Source organism: Haliotis asinina, chromosome 16 (assembly GCF_037392515.1).
Source record: "Haliotis asinina isolate JCU_RB_2024 chromosome 16, JCU_Hal_asi_v2, whole genome shotgun sequence".
NCBI lineage: Eukaryota > Metazoa > Mollusca > Gastropoda > Lepetellida > Haliotidae > Haliotis > Haliotis asinina.
In genome coordinates, this window is record NC_090295.1 from 48,639,070 (window position 1) to 48,659,894 (window position 20,825).

At 40.7% G+C, this 20,825-nt stretch overlaps 1 protein-coding gene across 1 annotated transcript in view; it reads left to right on the forward strand.

The window, feature by feature from the left end:
- The window catches only part of LOC137268232 (G-protein coupled receptor dmsr-1-like), a 159,839-nt gene that overhangs the window by 83,864 nt on the left and 55,150 nt on the right, over positions 1-20,825 (forward strand). Inside the window, exon 2 of the mRNA XM_067802770.1 lies at positions 5,551-5,660. The gene's annotated coding sequence lies outside the window, so the exon portion shown is untranslated. The remainder of the gene's footprint in view (positions 1-5,550; positions 5,661-20,825) is intronic.

Genomic DNA, 20,825 nt, shown 5'->3' on the forward strand with positions numbered 1-20,825 from the left:
GAAGTCGACACAAAATGACCGAATCGTTGAAAGAGGTATAAACCCCGCTTCATTGTCATCCGATAGAACCAGAAGATGTTAGCAAAACCCTCTTGTGGCCTATCCTAACTGTAGCGTCAGTCTTCAGTTAGGTGAAGGCAAGCTTTGACGTCAAAGTCCTTCGCAAAAAACCTGTGAGCGTTGTGGAGTGTTAACAAAAAGCCGTTCACGCGTCATAGTTCATCTTTTGTGTGCAGAATGACTCCTTTCAAAAAGGCGATATCGAGATTTGTTCTTGTAATGATTGCCCCTCATTTGGCATATGTGAGAAAGCGTCTCCGGTAGCATGCAGCTCAATAATAGACACCATGTTTGTTGTACACAGAGTAATTGCACTTACCACGCTTCCGTCAACTCCGAGGCAGAGGAGACAATCATTATGTCAAATGTATAAAGGTCGTTTTTCGTGAAGAACTATTCTTGAAAGCAGGTATTGTTTATGAGAGTAAGAAAACGTAAGCAAAAAGCACAATGAGGAATCGTATAAAATATTAAATTAGGAATCTGCAGAGTGTACACAGTTTGGTTTCTGTCTTTAATAAAGCTACAGGCCTGGTGTCCTGCATATTCACTTGCAGGGGAAAATAAAACCATGCTTGGATCTCCTTATCACGGAATTTGTTATTGATTTCTAGTAAACGAAAGCATAAGTTATTCCAAAACAACCTGTAGACAACCGGGTGCTCACTTGGTGACAATCGAGTGCTCACTGTTTTGGCTGACACATGCCGATTGTCTAGATCGACGCTGATCATGTTATTCACTGGATTGTCTGGCCCATACTGTATTATGTGCGTCAATACTTGTGGCATTAAAACAACCAACAAACTCACTCACAACCCACTACCCGAATAACGAATGATTGTGTGATACCATCTCGTGACGCTCAACGAACGTACACGTAAACATATGCCTGGTCACTCATGACACACATGGACCAGGTTCGCTGACTCAGCAGAACTCAGCAGTGTTGGTTGAATGAAATGTTTTTGTCAGAGAAATTAAAACTGTCCCATATTGTCCCACAAATCGATAACAAAAACGTTTAGTTGTTAGGGCGGGAACACCAGAAATGGGCTTATGACATTTTACCCACGTGGGGATTAGAACTTCAACCCAGGTCTTCTGGTTCAGTTTGAATGTTGACTGGATTTGTTTATCTGGTTTATTTACAGGCCCTCGACTTTTGTCAAGAGTCCCCTTGTATATGTGTAAATATCTGCCGGTGGTTTAGGATATGGTGCCATCACTGATTCTCTGTGGCCTACTAGTATGGTTTTCATTGTATTGTTCCCTTGTCAAATGAAATCAATTTCTGTGTAATTTATAAAGTGCGTATTCTTTTTCAGTGACGATGTTCATATTTGCAAGTTAACTCGTATGCCATAATTATTTTTTTGTTCTTTTGAAAGCGACTCCACGACGCACAGACACTCCATGTCTATTCTGAATCCATGTACGTTTTTTCTTCAAATGCTGTCCTCAGAGAGTTTTTTTTCTATGGATATGTCTTCAGTGGAACCGACAGTCGTTGTGATTGCGATTCCGCAAATAGACGTCATCAAAACCTTTAATGGTATTAGTAATGGAAAGTTAAAGCAGCTATGGGGAGTCTTATTTAGGATTTAATGACATACAACCTTGTTATGTCCGTTAATGTCATATTTGAATAATCGTACCTAAACTAATACTCATGTAATTAAAAATTGATTTTTCACTTCATCGCAAACTCGGATGTTAATGTAGTTTGGCCCTCGTTGTATGGTAGTTCAGATGCCATTGAACCTTTACAGAGTGAATGTCAGTTCTAATCAAACAGTTCATTTCATGATCTTTTCTCTATAGTATTTGGTTCGCTGTGCCTGGTCTAAAACATGTACATCCACATACCCGGTATTTGTATCTTGTAAACAAATTGTCCAGTAAATATCGACTGTCAATATAATAAATCATTTCCCCACATAGGTACAACGCGACTTTTAACATCCCCTGCTGTGATATTGCTGGAATATTGCTAAAAGCGACGTAAAACTGATCTCACTCCTTATAAACTGCATACAAATTGAGTGAGGGGATGACAACGGATTGGGCAAACTGCCATTATGATTTCAAATTGTGCATGTTAAAGAAATTAGGTCATGAATAAGCAATCCGTGAATCCATTCCGTATCTCCCCACAACCACAACACTCAGCAATGTTGCAGGTTGCCCCAGTGATGCAGTAGTCCCCACAACCACTACACTCAACAATGTTGCAGGTTGCCCCAGTGATGCAGTAGTCCCACAACCACTACACTCAGCAATGTTGCAGGTTGCCCCAGTGATGCAGTAGTCCCCACAACCACAACACTCAGCAATGTTGCAGGTTGCCCCAGTGATGCCGTACTCCCCACAACCACTACACTCAGCAATGTCGCAGGTTGCCCCAGTGATGCAATAGTCCCCACAACCACAACACTCAGCAATGTTGCAGGTTGCCCCAGTGATGCAGTACTCTCCACAACCACTACACTCAGCAATGTTGCAGGTTGCCCCAGTGATGCAGTAGTCCCCACAACCACAACACTCAGCAATGTTGCAGATTGCCCCAGTGATGCAGTAGTCCCACAACCACTACACTCAGCAATGTTGCAGGTTGCCCCAGTGATGCAGTAGTCCCCACAACCACTACACTACACTACACTACACAACGGTCATCTGACACTACCATGCTCTGTGAAGCCCAACAGTCAAACATCTTTACTTTGACTGTCTCCTAACACAAGTAGAACATATTCGTTCTCATGATAAAAATTTAGTCTCCAAACCTGTAATCGCACTTGAAACAGATTCAATGACACCTACTTATGCTTTAGTCGAAATTGTACAATGCAATCAGACTTTAGCAAGGAGTTTTCATGGTTATGTAAAATGGTTTTGTTGCTTCTAACTGTGCTAAGATAATTGTTAGAAACTTGTATATAGTTTTGTATGAGAAGCTGTTGGAAGCCTCCCTGCAATCCATGATTCAGAAGAAAAATTCCCCCAAGGGTTTGATGGTCTTACGTTCTTGAAGGATGTGATATTTTATTGCAAAACATACTTTGTTCAATAGAACATGAAGAAACATATAATTTGTCTTCAAATTTTCTAGTTTGTACCCCTAGGGAAATTGTTCTCCCGGATAGATTGTGGACTTGAAAAAGTGGGTTGTTAGAATAACAGAGCTAGTGCGTGTTTCCAAGCAATGATTGTTACCAGACATTATCCTGTCTACAAAGAACTCTCTCCGAGACACATTCGCCCGCTCCTCCACCCGTACCAATATCCAAACCACCAAGAGATAATTATCCCAACCACGGAAATATTACGACATGGAACAATTGAGATCACAAGATCCAGCCATGGTTTGTTTATCCCTGTGCTCTTTCTCATCACCAGACCATATTCTGTGATATACCGATTTGTTGCATAACCAGTTTACCATTAATACTTTATAACATTACTTAGTGACCAGTCTCGAGGCACACTAAAAAGGAATACACAAGGTCGTAATCAATAATGAAGATGGAGCGGATATCGTCTGTATTTAACGTCACCTCGACCGCGTGATGTGCATTGTTATTCTATTAGCGGAGTATACCAATTACTGCAGGTACTGTGTCTTGTGGATCATTTCGGTTCACATAATGACGTTACTGTTGTCATCATTGCGGCATCTTGGTTGATAGTGTCGGCTTCATACCGCAACACATCACAGGAACCGTTTATAAAACGGCAATAAAGATGCGAGCTCTGAGTAGTCGTGCACACTGCTGATCAAAAGTATTTACCCCCAGTTTGCGAAAAGTGGCACAATAAACTTTAATAAACCTAGCATGGTATTTCAGGATTGTGTCTGCGTAAAAACCACAAACGTTGGTTGGTTTTGTCTAACCCCGCACTCAGCAATACTCCAGCTATATGGCGGGGGTCTCTTAAAATCGAGTCTGAACCAGATAATCCAGTGATCAACAACATGAACATCAATTGCAATCTACGCAATTGGGATGCGATGACATGGGTTAACAAAGCCTGATCACCCATTCCTTTAGTCGCCTCTTCCGACAAGCATGGGGCTTTTAAAGATCTTCACAGATTTCCACAAACGCAACGTACGCAAACGTTCTATACTTACTGCTATTATTTTGTAAAGGTTTCGCAAACGCTTCGATTTAGACGTGTTTTCTAGAACTGCAAGGAGGAGAACAGACAAGTAGATTTGCGCACTGGTGTATGTCACAGTATACGCGGTAGATGTTGAATGTGTCAGAGACATCTATTCTCTGACTACCCTAAAGAACTGGTTAATCTGGATTGTTGCGCTTTGGTGGCCGGTCAACACAGTGCTTGAGCGTTCACGCTCGACGTCAAACATCTAAATTCGATTCTGTACATGGTCACATTGATTGAAATCTTTATTCCATTATAGTACTGAAATATCTGCTAATTCAGCTTTCCCTTGTCTAATTAGTAAAACGTTATTCAGTAGTTGGGGAACAAATCACAGTCATGGACTTTGACAGACATAATTGACTAAGTGATGGCTGTGGAGGTGTAAGTAACGAAGCTCTCTCTCCGCAGCTATACGTAGCGCTTTACGATATTGAGTCGAATCCCAGTTCCTGATTGACCACCGTGCCTGCTCGTCAACAACATTAGCAACACTTGAGGCCTTTCTCCCACCTCCCGTATTGTACTTGTATTGTAGCTGAACTAGCGTGAAATCAACACACTCACTAACATCGCTTTGTGACTGGGACCCTGGATGCTACTGTTGATCCAATGATTGTGTTCATTATTTCACAATGAACGTGTCCATTTAAGTGAGGTCAGCATAAACTTTACTATGGTACTGTGAAATTTGTGTGAATGGTGGTTTTTATGACTTTCTATGATCAAGAACATACGTCATTAAGCTATTAGAAGCGGCGCTTCCTGGAAGGATTACTGATTGGAAAAAGTTGATATTAGCCTAAAGTCTCTCATAATACACTATGGAAAGCTATAGAATATGTCAATATCGATCCTTATTTAATACCCAGTTGCCATAAAAGTAATTCTAGTCGTAATAAACAGCTAATTCCTCATCACGCGAGCTTACAATTTCCCTAATGTAAATAATTATCGATGTTCGCGGCATTAATCGTGATTGTATATACACCTCCGAACCGCGAGGAGTTCAATAGCCCAGAATCTTTGATAAATGTTCTCAAATTAGTATATTTACTTGAAAAACAAACAAACGCGAGACCATCATATGATTTCAAATAATTAAAGTCAACATAATTTGCTATACACAAACATTTGCTCAAATGCCGAATATCCAACACAGAAATGTTCATTTTAGGATACAACAACTGTTTATGACGTTGCTTCTTCGCGTTGCCGTGCACGTCCGCAGTTACACAACAGCTTAAAGTGTTCCCGGGTCTCAGAAATAACATTATTTCTACGTTGTGCCCTCTAATTGTGTTATATTGTTCACCGCAGGTAGTCGGCGGTGATGTGAAAAGATCTGCGGACGTGTGGCAACGGCTTTGAACCTTACTGTGGAGAGCTGATAGCAACGAGGATTTATGTTCGGGTCTCCTACAGTCTAGGTAAGTTTTCATTTCCCTCTTCGCATGCTATTAACCTCGGCAAGTTAATCCTCTTTGTTCCCAGGCAAGGTAAGATGGCACCATAAACACTTCCTAATAATGTACTATGTGTAATTATTGCTCTGTCATGTTCAGTCAAAGCTTCAGTGAGGGCTAACATTGGCCTGGTGAGGAGGGACATTAACTGCCTTGTTAATCAATTGATAGATGAATTCATTTATACGAGAATTGCGGAATGACTACACATGGTTTTACACTACCATGCAAGTGCTTGAACTGACGATCAATATTGACCAGTGGACCATTAACAGAGTAGAACATTCACTGATAAAATTCAGGTTCATCCAATAATCAGGGATAAGAGAAAACTGAAGCATGTGGGAGAACAATTCGTGGCGTGTTGTCATTGCCGGGGTTGCTCTAACATGTGTTCAAGAATGGAACAGGTATGTCTTGACTTAACGTTCATCCCTACAACAATATAGTGGCTTGGCAGTATTTCCTTGCTTACCTCCTGTTACGGTTTCATGAACAGACGTTTTCTGGCAATGCACTCATGTGTGTGCCATTTCAGAATCAATATCTTGCGGACACCTCGGTCCACCATTGGTAATATTCTGACGTACGGGATGGACACACTCTCCTATACGTTATAACCCACAGTTATAACCCATATATCCTGTACCATCTATTCTAAAAAAGGTGTCTATCCCAAATGATCTCCCGATTAAATATATGTTTCCATTTTTTATACTCGTTTCTGCCTGTTGTCTGACCAATACCAAGGTTCAAACATTCAGCATTCATCCATACTTCCTAAACCATGTATTCTGTATCATTTCCTTTTTACTGTCAATTCCATATCATCTCCTGCAACTTCTGTGTACTCTACTCCCTGTCTCCTGTTCGATTTTCAATGTATATCTCCTTCCATCCATCTTGTACTATCGCAACCTGTGTCTCAACAATCTTTTACTACCCTTTCCCTCTACCTACTATCATTTTTTGTTTAGCATTTAGTGTACACGTGTATCCTCACCACTCTCATTTCTACTCTATACCTGCATTCGATGCGTTGGGATGCCGGATACATATATTTTACAGTACTCTATGGATGTTGCTTAAAATATCTTGAACTGAAATTTGCTGCGAGATGTTTCATCGAGTCTTATTCGTTGTTCGCGTTTTTTCACACTGACTTGTCAAATTTGTAGACCGTCGTGATCTTTCAGGCATAATAGGCATCAAATACCTTTGACTCATCCACAAAATCTACGTTCTATGTAAAGTATTTATTAGAAACAATTAAATAAATATGCACGGGTTAGTTAATTTTAGTGCCCGCTCAGTATCCCTGCGTATGATGAAAAAAGGTATCTGGGTCCACAGATGAACCTATGGCAAGAGCTGTCTAGGTCTGCTGCTTCATATTTCAGTCTTGTCTCTATGCACAGGCACTGCCGCTGTAACCATTTTGCAGAATGTTTTGAAGAAATATTGATGCATGTCACTTGTACTTTAATGTTGATACAATAAAGGTCAGATGTATTGTCCAAACCTAACAAATGCTAAGATGGAGGTATTTTTTCCCACATGAGGTTCTGACACATAACCTTGACCTTCATCTTGTTGACATCTTTCTTCAAGGACAACATAAGCAGTGGTCTCCTTCTCACAAAGCGATCTCGGTGTTCAGGCCATTCAAGTGTCGATACTTAACGCGTCCATACAATAGTAATGCCAGTGACACCGCTCTGAGCAAGAGGACCCAGGAGTTCCCCGGCCTCTCGTGTGGTCAATAGCGTCCTGTTTCAGCATAAAACACCAGCACAAAGTCTGACCTGTAGGATAAGACAGTCTTGAATTGTTTACGGCCAAATTATTCCAGCATGCACCTTCGTGGCGATATTGTAAGAGAGACAGAGTGAATTAGGCGTATGGTTTATATGATGTACACCTATTCCTGCCAATTAATCAGTCGGATCAGGCCAATGTTTCCACCATGTATTATCTGGAGTTTATGCACATCCATGTTATACGGTCTTCACTTACGAAGCTCTTGAGTAATGGGAACCATGCACTTAAGCTTCCTAACATTGTGTTCTGCATATACTTTCTGTCTTACTGAGCAGACCTTAATAGGAAACTGTCTGTTTAAATTTCCTAATAATTTCATTCAATAACACCCCAAGCGCAAATGATGAAACGCCTGAAACAGCAATGTAAATAATACCGAGGCTATCTCTATATACATCCTGATAGCGTGTAGCATGGACTGGGAGCAAATTAAATTTGAGATTATCGCTGTATTTTATCTCCATCATTCAACGCGTGAAGAATACAAATCTGACAGGCTGTGGCCATTTTCCCGTCTGTGAGAGCTTCAGTGAGAATGGCTTGTCAATATTGAGGCAACATTTCACTTCATTACAAAAGCAAACCAGGGGAACGCCGAAAGGGCCGCAAGGACGAGTTGGTTGCAGCTATTTAAAACACTAAGGAGGACGAATCACTCGTGTGGCACTTACAGCTTTAAGTGTTTGGGCGAGAGGGGGCTTGTCACACAGATAGATGGTCCCATTGTCTCGGCCGCTATCTTGTCCAGCTAAGGCGGAGACAGCACGGAGGGCACGAACGATCACAGAAGCTCCTGAATCTTATGCCCAGAAAATTGGATCAGAGCACTGCTTTGATTTACTGGAATGGTATCGCTGTGTGCATTAAAAACAGGTCTCACCATCTCTTTTGTCTGTGCCGAGGGCGGCATTGCCGGACAAGACACGTCTTTCCTTGTCGCTGAGGCTCAGACGAAGATCTTACGGTTCCTGGTGAAGCAGTCGTGGATATCAAAGACACAATCCAGGATATGGAGAAACATGACAATGTTTGAAATGTATGTGAAGAAACGAATCTTCAAAGAATGACGACATTGTCAAAAAAGTCCTGTCTGGGAATACTGTCACGGACATGAAACCCGTTTGGAATGCAAGCATACATTGTGTAGCAATCATCTTGGTGTTTACTGTGTGTGTAAACAATAGTATGTGCTTGCATGTATGCGTAGGTATGTATTGTGTAATGCCACCTTGAACAATGTTAGCCACATGTAACCATTCATACTTGGTTGGTGTGTTGTTTAGCGCTGCAGTGAGCAATATTCAGGCTAGATGGTGGCGGTCTGTGAAAAAGCGAGTCTGGGCGAAACAATCCAGTGATAGAGCATGAACATTAATCTTCACAGTTGGGATAAGATGAGCCTGCGAGCCTGCTCACACGATCGCGTTACTCGCCTTTTACGACAAGCATTGGTTGCTGAGGACCAACTCTAAACCCTTCACGGGTTCACCATTCCTGAAATGGGGGAGTCATTTGTTGAAATCATCTGCCAGTGGGCTCGAATCCCTATATGTTGGAGCTCATTGTCGGTATTCTCTTCAGCAATTACTGGTAAAACCGATGTAAAACCGTACTATTTACTTACTCCTGGTAATGGTTGTGTGTGATGGAAGAGTGGTGACGGGTGGCATCTTGACTGAATCTTTCACATTCCCGTATTCCGGAATTTAGCCCTTGTGTTAAGCTAGTTGAACGAACTCTTTTACCACCAGATAACACTCCACTGGTTTACATGATGCGTATACAAACAATAAGTAACGCCTATTTCAGCTACTTCGTACACACATTACTCTGTTTCCAACATATCAAACGCGCGAAACCTCAATTAGTGTAAATGAGTATTGACTGTGTAAACAACGGCCACTGGCGTCTGCATACATCCCATCAGCGAGTGCATTGTGCGTTGTCATCCAGATATACACACTGCATAAAAAGCTATATTTTACACCATTGAAACAAACGCAAATACAACAGGAACTGCGTCAAATGACCGGATTTGAATATGTTTATTGGTCAGAATGAATTATGTGCGTGACAATTCATCATTGAAACGTATACAGCCATAATCGCCAGTATCCCAGTATCGTTATCACGAATGCTAAGACCCGACAGCCAGATATTTTCCAATTCAACCTGTTGATACTCCGGTAAATACAGAAATTTACATCATAATGAATGCACTTCTTATTCTTGTAAGTACCAAAACATACCCCGATTTCATTGTAAGCACGACACTATAAATACATAATTATGTTTCGGCGGCTGTTTCCTAAGACAGCTCTAATAAAAAGTGCCTATGTTTAGTTTTGCTTATATTTAACTAAAACTTAAATGTGCCTGTAGTGTTTTTCCAACTCTAAGGATATTTGTTTTCGTAAATTTTTAAAACGTTAGCTATCGTGGCTCACGGGATCCCATTAACTCCGAGGGTATGGCCATCAAAGCATCATTGAGTATACTGACACGGTCCGATTAGGTTTAATCATATCTCGTTACCAAGGTGGCCAGTTCTTCGGGTACTTCAGTAGGAATGTGGGAAACATGTTTCCTGTGTCTATTGGCTTTTGTAAAATCGATCAGTGGGCCTTTCTGAATAGAATTATACTTCCTTGCCGTTTTAGGTTTACAAATTTGATTTGCATGATGCGTTCGTGTGTTGCATTAACGTTACAAATATGTCCGGTTACAGTGAATGACATGTTTTAGATCTGTGTATTATATGCAGTTTTGTTTCTCAGTACACATTGACTGAATTCTGTCTGTGAGACAATGTACTCATGTAAGATTAGAATCTGATAATTAATCATAGAGTTGCTGCACTGTCAGGTAGTTTTGTTCCTCAGGTGTATATACATTGTACATGCAGAATGCACCTGTGACCCATAATCTCCGAGATCAGTCCCTGCGTTTGACCATTGTGTAAGCGGTAACAAATAATAATTACAATAATTTAGGTGGTGCATGTTTAGAAATATCATGAGCGTACTTTGTATTATTTCCATGACATTAAACTTATAGAGTCACATCAAATGGACTACGGCGGATGACGCAGATATAGCGCAGGAGATGGATGTGGAAGGTTATATGTGTTCCAGATAATGGGCTACACTGTCATATCCTGAACTGTGAAGACTATTTTCTCTTTGGTGCAACGTGCTTTGACAAAAGCGATTGACCTGTTCACATTGTTCAGATACAATCTCGGCTGATAGAATTATTCACTTTACAATTCTGATTATTTCGTAAACATGTGTTTATGAACAACTGTCGATTGCAGATTAGCTCGGGTGGTTGTGGCTAGATGAGCGCACCTCGCAGAAATGTTGAGGAGAGACAACTGTCATGTGTTACAGAGGATTAACTGAGAGGATTAATTGTCATGCCGAAAATGCGTGTAGGGATTGAACCACCACAGCAAACTATCTGCCAAGAATACCTTAATGGTAGTCTTTTCCTGTGTAACACCTTAAGGGTACATCTAAGATTGGAAACGTATCAGTATCCGAAATGCTGGTTCATTATCCGTCTGAGTATACTAACTGTTTGTGTTTGTTTTAGTCGTTTTTGTATAGAAATGATTCTTGTATACTGATTACCCGTAATGTGTTTCCTTTATAATATGGAGGTTAAGGTACTTGTGCGTGTTCCCTCTACCAATAGTCTACTTCATGGCGCTCTGTGTGCACACATCACCCTTCAGGATCAAATTACAAGTTACTTTATTCATTTACCCTTCAAATGCACCGAGTCTACATTATGTGACGCATGTTGTGTTAAGGCCTAAACTCCATTAACTAGATAGTTACGGATTGTCTCTATGAGATCTTTCCACATGCATACATTGTAAAACAGTTTCAGGTCGGACACTTGATCTCTGGATTGACAAACTGAGGTTTTGTATGTTTTTTTGTATTCCCCTCGACACAATGCATGTCTGGATTTCAACACACAAAAATCTCCACATATTATGAAACATGTTTTTTAAAATCTGTAGCCTTTAGCTCCTATTTTGTTTATTTGTTCCCTTTCGCGTGTCTATGCGATGCACAAACCCGGGAGATCTACTGTTTTATGGATCGTTATGCTTGCCGACTCGTCGGACATGCAGGAAGAACAAATATGTGTCACAAGAGAAATGTCGATTGTTATGAGATAGTTTTCAGCAATCGGTCAACTATTTTTATCTGATAATTTGATACTGTTGGACCAAACTTTTTTAAACATTGTATGTACTTGATTATCCGGATACTGTATAATTTTGCTTAAACCGAAGCGTTTCGTTATTGTATGACTCGGAAGGTCGTTTAGTATCCTATATGTTGATAAAAGACTCAGTTCTAACCCATTTCAAACAAAGTCAGGATACAGACGAATATCTACACCAAAGAGCATTACATTAACGAGCAAGGAAGCTTTTTATTTCATAGTTACCCTCTAGACGTCTTCTAGTGTCTACAGGTCATATAAGACAGATATCATATTCGATGGCTAATTATTAGCACAGAAAATGATAAGACTGAGTTATTGAAGTTGTCTATGATTATCTTGAATTGCTAAAGGACATACTGCTGAGGACACAAGCTTCAATTCCTCCGTTAGTCAAATATTACTTTTGCGAAAGCGATGTCAGACATTTAGATTTGTACTTTTAACTCTGGAATATAATTTCTTGAAATGCCAGTCATGGTATAGTATTTCAGGAATCAATATGCGTTGTTTCAGTGTCTCAAGTGGAGTGAACGAGTCAGTCTGTGATTTTTACGCGCCGCAGTCAGCAATTTTCCAACTATATGGCGGCCGCCTGTAAATAATCGAGTCCGGACCGGACAATCCAGTATCAACAGCATGAACATCGATCTAAACAACTGGGATAGGATGACATGTGTCAACCAAGTCAGTGAGCCTGACCACCTGATCCCATTAGTCGCCTCTTACGACAAACATGGATTACTGAAGGCGAATGTTCGAACCCAGACCTTGACGGTAGTCTCCAGTGGAATGCCCATGTCGTAACTATTTAAGGCATTACAAAGTAACAGCAGATCAATTCATAATTACATGTTGAAAAGCCACAAAAAAAAAAAAAAAATACTGCCTGAGACGAATTCCAGCTTACAAACCTGATCTTGTCCTTTTTGATAAAACCAATGAAATTATTTATATCATTGAATTTTCTGTCCCTTTGGACAGCAGTGTGATTGGCAAGATTCAGGAAAAGCATGATAAATGTGCGGACCTCGCCTTTGAAATGTTTCGCTTGCATCCCAAGTACACTGTCGTCAGGCTCCCCATTGTTCTGGGTGCCCTTAGTTTGGTACCTCCTGATCTCTTGGCGCAGATGAGGAGAGTGCCCGGGTTCTCCACCGGGAGCACAGTCCTTCTGACAATCTGGGTAAAGCAGAAGGCTACAGTGTTGGGGAGCCTCCATATTCTCCGAAAAGGTCTTTGTGGGTGCGACTAGGCAGTGTTTCCTGCGAGAAGCCCCATTCGCTGTCTGGGCTGTGTGTAGAGGGGGCGAGGGCCCTGAGCTGTTGATGAGCTTGACCAGCCTGACTGTGCCAGGATCACCCGAACCCTCTCTGCTGCATTTTAATCTTAATCTGTAAATAATAATAAATAATAAATAAAAAAATCAATAAAAAATCAAATGTAATATCGTCATTCCAACACAAGATTTGTTTAAGGGGCAGATAATGGAGGAGAGATTGTTTGATGGGTAAAGCACAAACCAACACGAGTGTCGATATGAACTTAAATAAAGAGGCAAACATCAACACTTAGACAGCTGGATAAATAACATTTGCATACGTTCCTTTTAGCAGCATTAATCTTTTTACAGAGCTGAATATGAAGATGGCCTGAGATAATATCAAATTCTAGCAATCATTGTCCAATAAATGTAAGAAGTTATCATCGTATAGTGTTCTGTTATGTTACAGATTGTCATACGAAGACATGTCATGTAAATCCCAGATTATTCTCGTGTCTGTGTGACTTTCGGTTTGTTCATGTTATCAAAATGTTTTAGAAACTGATTATATTGCACAGAAATTGAAGAACCGCCGCAGAATGTAACTGGAAATCAACTGACGTTGAAGGATGACATTACATATATATTACTTCTAAAAATTAACCGGCGACTTATTACATTCCAGCTGCTGGTTGTGTATGACTATGGTTTCCTATAAGAAGAGAAACATGACTACACACTGTCTGCCCACTGTCATAACGTAGCATTTAGCCACCTAAAATACTAAGGATTTGCAGGTGTTTCGGTTTTAGATAATTTCTGTGTAAAACGTACGAATTATTTCGTAAAAAAACCCAAAAAACAAGTGTAGTCATGGGCTTCTACATTATCCATTCAATGAATTACCCGTGCTCATTATCGTCTGGGAAGTTTTAGAATGTTAAATGTTCAGGTGAAATTTACAACGTTTCTTTCATACTAAGTGTAAGATAATGCTAAGTACATCACAATCGAATCGCGATTCTCTGCAGTACGTCCATAATAATTGGGTTAAGAAATATGGATGTGGAACTTCTCTGGAAAGGAAAAGGAAAGGTCGCTGGAGATTGTCGTAATAGTGTAATTTAATGACAACAAATACAGTTTATATGATCCTTCAAACATATTTTCCTGCTATCACACGTATTTTGGCTCATTGTCAGGGTACACATAACTACGTCCATATAACACTTTCCGACGTTGAATGAGAATAATGTCTGCAGCAGGTGTGACCACCATTTGCACTGACAACAGCGACAGACCTTCGCGTCATTAAGTGAAATAAGGCGATTCCGAAACATCATAGGAACCTGGCCCATAGACTGAACGGCCTTGTTGGTCTTGGACGGATGTCATGTAGCTTCTCGTCCCATAGATCAGGTTAAGATCCTGGCTGGTCAGAGCATCATGTTCACGTCATGAACAAAGTATCTCGTAGGGTCTGACAGTATGCGCCCATGCTGAAGGACAGGTTGGTGGAGACATGCAAAAAATGGCACAGTTCTACGACCTGATCAATGTACCGTACAGCTATGACACAATGGGCTCTGTGTGGTGCCAATGTTGTCGAAGAAAACAGGTCCTGGTTTCTGATTTACGTCCAATGGCTCCCCACACCATAATGCTGTGTCCGCCCCAAGAGTCTCTGTTCATTAAAACATGCATCACTGTAAACTTTCCATTGTGAGACGCCAGAATCAAGCTCTCCCACTGAACTGCAGTACCGAGAAAATAACACTCCCCGTTGTCTCCCACGCCAGTTTTGCCGCTGTTGTGCCCACTGGAGACGTCACGAGCGCTGACGTTGGGTGAATATAGGTCCTCTGGCGGGACGTCGACAAAACAGGTTTCTGGCTTCCTGGCCGAATGGTTCGGTCACTGACTGATCGCTGGTGGTTTCCTATGGTCCCACGTGCTGTTTCTGTGGTCTTTGCGAATCGGTGGTGCAGGTGTTGATGGCCGATATGATGGTTCTGGCGACGTCTTGTAATACGGGTCAATCAACGTGGACTGTCATTATTTCTGTTGTATCGCTGTCTATGATATTGGCAGTGGCACCTGCACGTTGATCAGCTTCTAGATATTCAATGGCTTGCTGTCGTTGATCTCTCGTTAATCTAGCCATAGCTGCTGTGTCCAGAAAACATGTAAACTGCCATTCAAGCTGGCAATTTATGCCTGAATGCGTTCATGTTGTACTTGCATCTCGATTTCAATTTTGTATTTGTGCGAACTCTTCCCTTTTCACAAACAAAATTATTTCTGACCTCAGTCAAAGCTATATTTTATTGGGCAAAACAGGCTACGACCACGATTCATGCTTTCCTCAAGCTTGACTTTCGGTGAATATGTAAAAAGATGTTCAGTAGGTTCAAGTATTGATACTGAAATGGCATTTCCAATATTACGACATTTCTGTTCCCTATATTACCCTATTTTATCTCATTATGAAACTGACACTGTTGCTGAACATCAACGAGTTAATATTATTCAGGTTTGTTTGAGAATTGTTCAAATATGCAAAATGTTTGAAAAATAAACCATGTTCATTTGCGTATGACATTTAGGAGTGTATTTGATACACAAGAAGCTAGGAACAAGGTGAATGAAATCATGAAGACAGTGATCAGAGATGCACACCTCTGCCATATATGAATATCGTATTATATTCTCTTGAGTGATTTTTTTCATAGTGTAATGATCCGACAAGAGGAACTGTGAGATCAAATGGTACGTTTCAAACGCTGATCATAAGGATCAATTATTACGTTTCAAACGCTGATCATAAGGATTAAATGCTCTGTTGCAAAGTATTAACTTTGATGAGGATCAAAATTAACGATACGCCGCAAACGTTGTTCTTAACTATCAAATAGCACGTTTCAAACGTTGATCATAAGGATCCAACGCTATCGCTAAATTTTTAACTTTGACAAGAAAAGAAATTAATGATACGTCTCAAACTTCGGTCATAAGGACCACATGATCAAATGATATATTTGAAACATAGGTCTCAAGTTGTAAATGACACAGTTCAAATATTGCCCTTAAAGATCCAGTGCTACCTTCAAAACATTGGTCATAAGGATCAGGTTATTTATTTCAAACGTTGAGCAAAAGGGTCAAGTTGTTTATTTCAAACGTTGAGCAAAAGGGTCAAGTTATTTATTTCAAACGTTGAGCAAAAGGGTCAAGTTATACATTTCAAACGTTGTCCAAAAGAATCAAGTTATTTATTTCAAACGTTGATCAAAAGGATCAAGTTATTTATTTGAAACGTTGAGCAAAAGGGTCAAGTTATTTATTTCAAACGTTGATCAAAAGGATCAAGTTATTTATTTCAAACATTGATCAAAAGGATCAAGTTATTTATTTCAAACTTTGAGCAAAAGGATCAAGTTATTTATTTCAAACGTTGAGCAAAAGGATCAAATGATGCGTTCAAATGTTACACTGATTGCAGGTTTGCTTTTTTAGCGTGCATGAACTAGTGAAATACTCTCTCTTCGTGTGGTAATAGCTCACAGTGACGTCAACTTTCTAACTTCGCGTGTAATTACCAGTGAGAGTAAATCCGAGTTCTAAATCAGAGCGTGGAGTTCACTACTTAAAGATCACGTGACATCCGGATTGTGTAAACGGCATGACTGTCCGTTGCCACGAGGAGACAGGCTTTCTGGATAATGATGCACTTGGTCCTCTGTGGCGGTATGTGAAACAGAGCTGTGACGTCATTAGAATTAGTGACAGTTATGGAATAGTGCTTTGCCATTTTGGTAAGAGGCGTAATTTGGAGTTCCACAGTGGCATGAAATTGTGTACTGGACCTCTTTTAAGAAAGAGTAATCTTGACGGATGTAGAATGTAGATCTAAACATCACCATTGCTTTGCGTTCTTACATTTCGATCGGGAAATGAATATGGTGCGTAGTGATTATTGATTATTTCATCCTGGTATACATAAATAAGCGGTGTTTTTCAACTAATTCATCACGGTATATAGTACTGTCAGTATTTCAGCTGTTTAGTCATATCTGCGTTTGTTTGATCCCGATAAAAAAATCATGTCAAGTTTTTACTTTGCTTTTAGTATGTGGCTTTTTCAAATATTCCTGTCAACATTTTCCTTTTATTCATGTAAATTTGAAACAGTTGCTACTGACAAATGTATATATTTTATTGTCAGATAAACCTTAATCTATTCTCGTACTACATTCAGCACTTAATATACAATACAAAATATTGATATTTTTGTAACATATATATGTTATATTTCGGATCACATTTTCTAGTACAAAATCTAGTACTTTCGTTGGGCTGAGTATCATCATGCATTCGAACCAACATCCAGCAATGTATTGTTGTAAGCAAAAGCGCAGCATAAAACCATTTAAATGTCACAAAATACAAAACACATTTACTAACGAAAGCGTTACAGTTCAAAGCAGAAATAAAATGTGTGAAAACATTTGTCATTGTTTTGAATCAATGTGATGAAAGTTTAAATATCACAATAGAGTAAACGGTGAAAAGTGACACAGAATATTAGCTTAAGATGCCAACTCTCCTACACAACAAAGGAACCAGATGATATTGACGTAACCACCACTCTTCTTTCCTGCCGCCTGACACCGCCTTGACATTGACAGAACTAACTTTTTCAGACAACGCATTGGCAAATTGTTCCATTCACTGCTGCGGTATCTCCGAGCTCTCCGCAATTGTTCACAGGATTGTCACGACCGATCTATCGCGTCTTAAACTTGGTCAGTGGGATTCGGGTCCGGACACACGCTTGGCCATTCCAGAGATTCAATGCCATATTGAAAGGTCGCCTCCTGAACAATATGTACATGGTGTGGACGTGCCTTATCGTCCTGGTAAATGAAAAGAGTCTCTGCGTGGGTGTGAATGAAAACGGTCTTGGGGTACGTTTTTCCTGCCATGGTTCCCTGAACATAGTTCCATGACGTCCATCTTGCTGTGGTACGTGAACCCTTCCCACACCATGACTGATCCATTACCACCTGCAACACTAACAAGAAGAGATGTATCGTCATTCTGTCCCCAAAGGCCCTTCTGACACACACACAAGCGTCCGAGACGAGCACATTGAATCCGTCCATTATGACACGACTCCATGTCCCTAAATTCTAACGTCAACGATGACGGACCAACTCTAAACGAGCCTGGGGAGTAAACCTGGTCCCTCAGAGGCCGTCTGGCCTTAAATCCACCAACGATTAGTCTTTTGCTGACTGGTCCTCCTGACACGTTCCGTCCCAAAACTCGCTGTCTGTGGTAACTGTCTCTCATGACACGTTCCGTCCCAACACTCGCTGTCTGTGGTAACTGTCTCTCCTGACACGTTCCGTCCCAAAACTCGCTGTCTGTGGTAACTGTCTCTCATGACACGTTCCGTCCCAACACTCGCTGTCTCTGGTAACTGTCTCTCCTGACACGTTCCGTCCCAACACTCGCTGTCTCTGTTGACTGTTTCTCCTGGCACATTTCCGTCCGAACACTCGCTGTCTCTGTTGACTGTTTCTCCTGACACGTTCCGTCCCAACACTCCGTGTCTCTGTTGACTGTTTCTCCTGACACGTTCCGTCCCAACACTCGCTGTCTATGTTGACTGTTTCTCCTGACACATTTCCGTCCCAACACTCGCTGTCTCTGTTGACTGTTTCTCCTGACACGTTCCGTCCCAACACTGGCTGTCCCTGTTGACTGATTGGTGGATGTCGACGGGCACTCTTCTTTGGAAGGCCAAGTCTTAACCTATCCTTCACCTCACCAGTATTCTGTGCTTTCAAAGCAGTCTGCTAATAACGCGGTAATGAAGGTTTAGCGGCCACGCCAGTTTGACGTAAGGACATGCCATCATTGCGCATACCAACAACGGTACAATGGTACACTTTTAACACTAAAGTGGGTTTGAATGTGACTGAGGATGTGGCCACGCGCCGTCTATACGCGTGTAAGATTGTGTATGATCGTAAGTCTCGTGCACGCGTCGCAGCACGACATTACACGCGTCGCAGCACGACATTGATGGTGGTGGTGCATTATCACTTGTTCCTGGTTCTACACTTCAACATTAGCTGAATAGTTTATTCTCAATGCAGCCGTTGTTTGGCGTTTATCACCAGTATACATTCAATACCATGCTTACGGATAAAACGCAGTTGAAAGAAAACATTCAATAAGTAATGGTTATCACCGACTTTCTATCTAGATCGTATGCTGGGGATTGATTCTTACTATGACATTAATGTTAAGATCAGTAGAATGGAAGAGTGAGTGAACAGGATTTTACGTCGCTTTTAGCAATATCCAAGCAATAAGACGCCATAAATGAGATTACTACGTGGTACCCACTTGGGAAACGAACTCGACTTTTCGGCGTGATGGGTCATAGCTCTGGGCACTAGGACATCCTATCGCCATATCAGAAGTGGTTGTAATGGTAAATAAAGAAGTAATAGGAAACAAAGGTCGCTTATGACACATTCTAGTTTTACAAAAATGAGTTAGCGGACACTTTGATCAGTATTCAAAAACATTATGAAGTACGAGCTTAATGTTTGGGATAGACCTCGACGTCCTCGATAAAATCCTAAAACCCCGGGTATGGTCAATCAATCAAAGCAAGGCGATCATGGAATTCGAACTCAATATTACAGGATCACGATACACCTAAGGGCAACAACCCATGAACGACAAAAATACGGAGCCTTGGTCACTTGGCCTCCGGTTGCCCCTCCCCTATGTTACATCGGTGTCTCCTTAATTCAGTCCATGTTACATCGGTGTCACGTTAATTCAGTCCATGGAGAAAATATCACACACAGAGACAGACAGACAGACAGACAAACACACACAGAGACAGACACAGACACACAAAGAGACACACACGCAGACACACAGAGAGACACACACACATGACCCCTTTGGGCTCATAAATACAATTTAACTAAAGATATAAAGAACTAAAATTAAACTGTTATTATTTAGTTAAATGTTTATAACGAACAAACGGATATGAGGACGTGGGGTTTTGTGCAGGTCACATACGGTCACGAACTAAAAATAGTTGTCCATTTGGGCTTGTTGTAACCATACTACTTTGCGACTAAAATATCCAGCATGTGACCGTGACAAAACCCCACGTCGTCAAATCCGTCTGTTCGTTATAAACATAGTCTCATGTATCGGCATAACGTAGCTGTCAAGATGAAATTTAACATTTTGAAAACACTGTCGTCCATACCAAGAGGTTTGTACACTCACTTGAGACCAATTTTGATATTAAATAGTAACAAAGTAAAGAGATAAAAATAGTATTTTTATTAAAGTTTATTTGCACGTGCTCAATTTTACGTAAAGTAAAGATAGAAAATACATGGCGTGACGCTATGATTATGAGACCAGATTGGCGAAAAACGTGATGATCAATATCAACTGTCATATGTAATTAGCCTTATTCCAGAGCCCTACAGAGACATAACTCTCATGAGTGCACTGTATAGTTGACGTCCTGTCCATCAGTCCCTCGTAAAGACGAATCGTATACATGTCAAATGATTTCCTTTCATCTTACAGTTCATTACACCGAATTAATTTTGATATTGACGGAGAGAGAGGCTGTCTGAGACGGAAAAAGAGAGTGAATAGTGTTCAATGTTACTGGTACGTTAGTTTATTCACAATGTTGAAAAGGACTGGGGACAAGTTTTTTTCAACTTATAAAACCCCTC